This window comes from Oryctolagus cuniculus, chromosome 2 (genome assembly GCF_964237555.1).
Source record: "Oryctolagus cuniculus chromosome 2, mOryCun1.1, whole genome shotgun sequence".
NCBI classification, from domain to species: domain Eukaryota; kingdom Metazoa; phylum Chordata; class Mammalia; order Lagomorpha; family Leporidae; genus Oryctolagus; species Oryctolagus cuniculus.
The window spans coordinates 5,097,277-5,103,276 of record NC_091433.1 but is presented as its reverse complement, the minus strand read 5'-3'; the positions used below and the strand labels follow the sequence as shown (position 1 = coordinate 5,103,276).

Below are 6,000 nucleotides of genomic sequence, written 5' to 3'. Positions count from 1 at the left end.
GTGCCTGTCACTCATCGGAACAGAATTGCTGAGCATTCAAAGGGGACGGCGCAGGCCCAACAGAAGACTGTCCTCAAGTCCTGGCTATGCCAGCCCGGCTGAGCCACCTCATCAGCTTCACTTGGTCCCATTAAGTCCGAACTTCCTGATTTAAGTGTCCTAGGGCCAGTGTCACGTGGGCTGGCCAGGAAGGTGGAATACAGGTCTGCGCCAAGATAGAAATGCGGGAGTTGTCAGCAAACGGAATGGGAACAGAGCCACAGACCAGGCAAGCTGCCCGGGCAGTGAGCCCAGAAAGGAGAGGGTGAGGAGGAGGAGGAGTCCCCTAAGGAGGAGGGGGAAGGCAGCCACTGAGGCAGGAGAACAAAGAAGGTTCATGTCCCAGGGGCCACTGCCTGGCAGAGGTGAGCAAGACAATCCTTGGCTTGGCTGGCTGGTGAGAGGGTGCTGGTGACCAATCCTGCCAAGGGGTGAGGGACAAGGAAATCAGACTGGGGACTTCCCAGAGCCTTGCAAGTGTCTGCCTCATCCTCCACCATTCCCATTGGCCAAACTGCCTCCGCCCCCTCCCCCGCAAATGGTAGGAATGCCCTTTCCCCTCCTCCACCAGGAAGCCTGCCTGGATCTGCTTCAGCAGACCCACGTCAAGCCCAGCTCATCACTCACTCATTGTGTGGTCTTGGACAAATTGCCAAGCTCCTTCAGCCTCGGCTCCTCTCCTGGAAGGGAGAGGGGAACAGCAAGGCTCCGAGAGTTGCCGTGGAGACTGGCAGAGGTCAACCCACAGGTGGCCCTGGAGGTGCTGGCTGGATCGGCATGGCCGCTGTCTGCTGACACCAGCACAGCCTGTTTCCCTCCGCAGACGTCACGCCCGACTCCTGCTGCCTGCTCTGCACCTGCTGGGGCCTGTTCAGAAGAGACTCTTCACCCCCGCACTGAACGCAGGTGGGTATCGGGCCCCACTGGGGGCCTGTCCGAGGTTCTTTCCCTACAGGGCTCCATTCCCTGGTTGCCCGGATGTGCCTGTCCAGGTTTCAGGAAAATCCAAGCTGGCCAGCGTCTGCTGCACAGCTGCCCCCTAAGACCCCTGAGCCCCGGGCTGCGTCTCCATGGGAACAGCGAAGTTGTTGAGACCAGCTCCGGCCACTGAAGGCTGCTGGGCTCCCATCAGGCAGACAGGCCTAAGAAAACTCTTGATGAAATGGCTAAGTTTAAATGTTTACCTTATACCCTCTGGATTCGATGAATGATTGACTTACAGCTGTCAAAAAAAGCTATGCCCTGGGAGTCTCTGCTAGGTGCTGGATGTTAAGTCCACATATGTCTACTTAGCCCTGCCCGGGGACAAGTTGTCGTCCTCGTGCTGTAGGTGAGGACACTGAGCTCAGAGAGGTTCATGGAGTTGCCTGAGGTCACACAGCGGCTTGGCAGCAGAGCCAGGGTTTGCAGCTGAGTCCCCATGGGTGCCAAAGCCTTGCCATTCCCACTCCAACCAAACTGAGGAGCAGGGAGGGGCTGAATCCCGGAACACTCAGCTTCACTTTTCAACGGAAAATGCTCGCGGAAGTCTCAGGTGCTGCCTGTGAGTTCGCTGAGTTTTCCCATCACAAAGGATTGGGTGCTTCTTCCTTCTTTCTCTTCCCACCCAAGTCGTCCGATCCCTCCCGGGTTCAAGTCGTGCTGCTATGGGAGGCTGAAAGGAAGAGAAGGCAGCTGAGACCACGGCCACAACAGCTCCCAGGACCACTGGGATCCTGATCAAAGCCACTGGGACCGAGCAGGCTGGGCTCCAGCAGAAAAGGAACCTGGGGCTTGGGTGGTAGGAGGCTCATCGCCAGCCAGGTGGGTCTCTCGTTCCAGGTTTCCAAGGGCAGGAGAGACTGCCTGGGCATTTTGACCTGGCAAGTCAGGCAGTTAGTTGATCAGTAACGAAATCCTCGTGAATTGTGTGCCAGACCCCATTCTGGGCACTGGGGAGGCAGCAGTGGGTACAAGAGACAAGGTCCCAGCCCCCATGGAGTTAAATCCTGTAGAACAGGGCCAGCATTGTGGTGCAGTGGGCTAAGCTCCCTCTTGCAACACTTGCAAGTGTCTGCCTCATCCTCCACCATTCCCATTGGCCAAACAGCCTCCGTCCCCTCCTCCACAAATGGTAGGAATGCCCTTTCCCCTCCTCCACCAGGAAGCCTGCCTGGATCTGCAAGAGGGAGCTTAACCCACTGCACCACCTGCATCCCACAACGAGCACCGATTTGAGCCCTGGCTGCTGTTTCTTATCCAGCTCCCTGCTAATATGCCCGTGAAGGCAGAAAAAGATGGCTCAACTACCAGGACCCCTGCCTCCCACATGGGAGACCCAGAGGCACTTCCAGGCTCCTGGCCTGGTTCTGGCCATTGTGGCCATTTGGGAAGTGAGCCAGTGAATAGAAAATTTCTCCCTCTTTCTCTGTGGAGGACGCGTGGTTGCCTGGGAGACTGCAGGAAGGCTGGGGAGGAGGCGTGGGGGCAAGGGAGAGTGCAGAGAGTGGAGAGGTGGAGTGGTGGATACAGCTCCTCACTGAGGCCTGGGTACCTGCTGTAGGCACACAGCTGGCCAGCACCAGAGCCAAAGTCTTGTTCTTGCGGCTTCTACCACACTGAGGCAGGAGGATGGCACGAACCTGGGCTGTGGCAATCAGACTGGAGTGAGTTCTGGGCCCACTGTCGGGGCTCTAAGCGCAGGGTCACATGGTCTGCCTTTGCTGTAGGGGTCACCCTGGAGACTGCTGGGTGGCGAGTCCTCTAGGGGGCAGTGGGAGTCACCCAGGTGAGAGAAGATGGGCGTGGTCTGCCCCAGGTATAATCGTGAACAGAACTTCTGAGAGCTGCGATGCTTTGGACGAGCAGCAGGAAGCCATGGGAACATAGGAGCCTTGGCTTTTCAGCCTGAGAAACTAGGGGGAGCCCGAGAGAGGAGGAGACTTGAGGAAGAAGGGATTGGGCAGGGACATGGGAAGTGCAGCCTGGGACCTGGTGTGTTTGAGAAGCTTGAAGCCCAGGGCAGGCACTGACCAGGCAGGTGCGCCTGTGGGTCTGGGTGTTGGGGCAAGCCTGAGCAGAGACAGAGTCGGGGCTCAGCAGCACATGGACGGGAGGATGGGGTCACCCTAGAGAGAGGAGGATGGGGTCACCCTAGAGAGAGTGGGCAAAGAGAAAGGGGCTTGGTGCCGAGCCCTGAGTGTTCCACCACGAGAGGTCTGGCAGGCGGGGCAGCAGAGGAACGCCAGCCAACCAGCGAGGCAGCTAGAAGCTGGGAGACAGAAGTTTCTAGAAGGAAGAGGCATGGCCTTTTGCATAGGGAGGTTGCAGGGAACTGACTGTGGATCCTGGCATGAAGGAGGTCACTGGCTTCCTCGGTCACTGTAGCTTCAGGGGTGTAGGGGTCTGGAACCCCACAGGCAGGAGCCAAGAGGAGAGTGGGAGTTGGCAAGTAGGGACAGTGAATTCTCTTGGGGGTCACTTTCCCATAACAGGAAGCTGTGGGTTCAAGGGAAGTTTGTGGTTTTTCTTTTAATCGCCGTGCAATCACATTGCATGGAATTAGCCCTGCTAAAGTGGAAAATTCAATGGCATTTACTGCAGTATCATGTAAACACTACCTCCATCTGGTTCCAGAATGTTCCCATCACCCCAGAGGGCAACTGCTTCTGTACTGAGCAGCTGCGTGATCCCCCCCAGCCCTGAGCACCCACTGATCTAATCTGTGTCTCTGATTCCAGGGATCAGATCACCTGCTGTAGCAGGTGCCAGGACATTATTCCTCTTCATGGCTGAATAATATTCCACTGTACAGGTGGACCACATTTTGTTTATCATCTCTCAGCAACATGGTGTGCATAAAGCAGCAACAATGACAATGGCCATGGCCCAGCATCTCTGGCGACATGGACGGAGCTCACCATCATCCTGTTCATCTAGACCTGGGACTCCACCCACCTACATTTCATCTGCCACTGCTTCAAAAACCTTCTCTACCACTCCACTTGGCCTTCCCCGGGGCCCAGGTGGGTTGGTTCTGTGCTGACCACAGCCTGGTGTTGGGAGGCAGAGCCAAGGTCAGTCCTTTAGTCAGCAGGAGCTTGGCAAAGCCACCTCTGCCCTGGGATTGCCCGTGGGTGTGTTTCTGATAAGCTGAGGCAGGCACGAATCGTGACCTTAATCATTTATCACGTATCAAGATGGGCAGCTGAAAGTGTTGACAGTAGCATCTGGATGCAGAGTAATGATTAACGCTGTTTTCTACCCCAGTTCCCCAGGTTCACATCGGACTCTAACGGGAAGCGATCTATCTGTAAAACGTATTCTGGCTACTCTTTAGGCTGGAGCAGGTGCGGGGAGCTGTGGAGTGCAGGTGAGTGACGTGCACAGGGCTGGGTCTGCTTCAGGGGGATTCAGGAGTGACCAGACTCACAGAGCAGCTGGAACGAGGGGCCTGGAATTCAGCGTTACAGGGTCTTGGTGCAGATGGAGTGAGAACGTGCATGGACATTGTGTAGTGGAGCGTGGGAAAACACCAGTCTAAAAACAGAATCAGCCACGAATGACTGTGGCCGAGACTTATTCCAGTGACAATCTGGGGATGGCTCTCTCTCTGTTCTTCCCTCTCACACCCGTCCTTCTATCCTCACTCTCTCCCCCTCTCCCTCTTCTTCCTCCTGTTCCTATTTCTCTCTCTCCTTCTCTCTCAAAGCTGATCTATTTTTCACATGCACTCACTTTTTTCTAGAGATTTACTTAATTTTTATTTGAAAGTCAGAATGACACACGCGCGTGTACACACACACACACACAGATCTCCCGTGTACTAGGTGACTTCCCAAAATGGCCACAACAGTGAGCCAGGCTGAAGCCGGGAGCCAGGAACTCCAGCTGGGTCTCGCACATGGGTGCAGGGGCCCAAGCACTTGGGCCATCTGCTGCTGCCTTCCCAGGTGCATTAGCAGGGAGATGGATTAGAAGGTGAGCAGCTGGGGCTCAAACCAGCACTCTGACAAGGATGCTGGGGTCGCAAGTGGTGGCTTACCTTGCGGTGGACAGCGCTGGCCCTCAGCTCACTTTCAATGCTGTGCTTTGGGGTTAGATTTAGCTGTCCCCCAACGTAAGATCAAAGAGTCACTGTGAGTCACTGGGGGCCCGGGGTTGTCTGCGGGGTTTCCTGCTCAGGGCTGTTGTTGGCTCCACACAGCCTTGCCTGAGAAGGCCACCCACTGGGGACAATGGTGCACATGCTGTGACTCCAGGCACTCCAAGGGGGGTGCTCTCCAGCTTGCGGGTGCCAGAGTCGGGGGGCCAGCCCTGCGTGCCCTGGGCCGGCCTGTGGTGGCGTGTGGGTGCTGGCCAGTGCCTCTGCTGCTCTGCCCTTCGGCTGGCTGACAAGCCTGCAGGCTGTGCGGGCTCGGATCCAACCTGCATGACAGGTCGGGGGCGGGGAGAGTCATTCTTCCAGCCTTGCCTGCTTTGTTTCTGAGAAGAACCCAGCACAGCTTCGGGCACTGAGTTTTGTTGTTATCACTAGCATCAGTAACGGCAGCAGAGACGCTTTTCTAAATATTCGACCCCAGGGACAGCCTTGGTGGCAGCCGTGCAGATTGTCCAGAGCAGAGTCCTGGTGCCCTGTGCTGCTAGGTGTTGACCTGGGCTGCTGGGTGGTGGGGGCCTCTGTGTGGCAGGGCGTAAGCTGCCCTGGTGGCAGGTGGGCTCTCAGGGGGCTCCGGCACTGGCTGCTCACCAATGGCCCAGCAGTGCTTGCATCCTGTAAGAGCTGGCACGGTCACGCCGGCAGGCGTGTTGGTCTCCGGCAGCACCGGAGCTACTGCAGGCTGGGAAGACGGGAGTTGGCCTTTCCCAGCCTTCACCACACACAGTGCCTGAGCTTATGTCTTATGCATTTTACCTGAGCGCTTACTCTGCTATTTAAGCCTGGGAGCTGTTCTGAGGACGTTAAGGATTCTCTGGACCAAC

The 6,000-nt window shown here is 56.7% G+C and overlaps 1 protein-coding gene across 4 annotated transcripts in view; it reads left to right on the top strand.

Annotated features, from left to right (window-relative positions):
• Positions 1–631: 631 nt before the first annotated feature.
• SLC2A9 (solute carrier family 2 member 9) overlaps positions 632–6,000 on the top strand; it is a 144,816-nt gene continuing 139,447 nt past the window's right edge. For 2 of the 4 annotated variants that reach the window (XM_051829865.2, XM_051829857.2), the window contains exons 1-3: positions 633–945; positions 3,759–4,043; positions 4,288–4,390. The gene's annotated coding sequence lies outside the window, so the exon portion shown is untranslated. Of the gene's footprint in view, positions 946–3,758; positions 4,044–4,287; positions 4,391–6,000 lie in introns of all 4 variants that reach the window. The other 2 variants (XM_051829851.2, XM_051829847.2) reach the window with 2 other exon arrangements.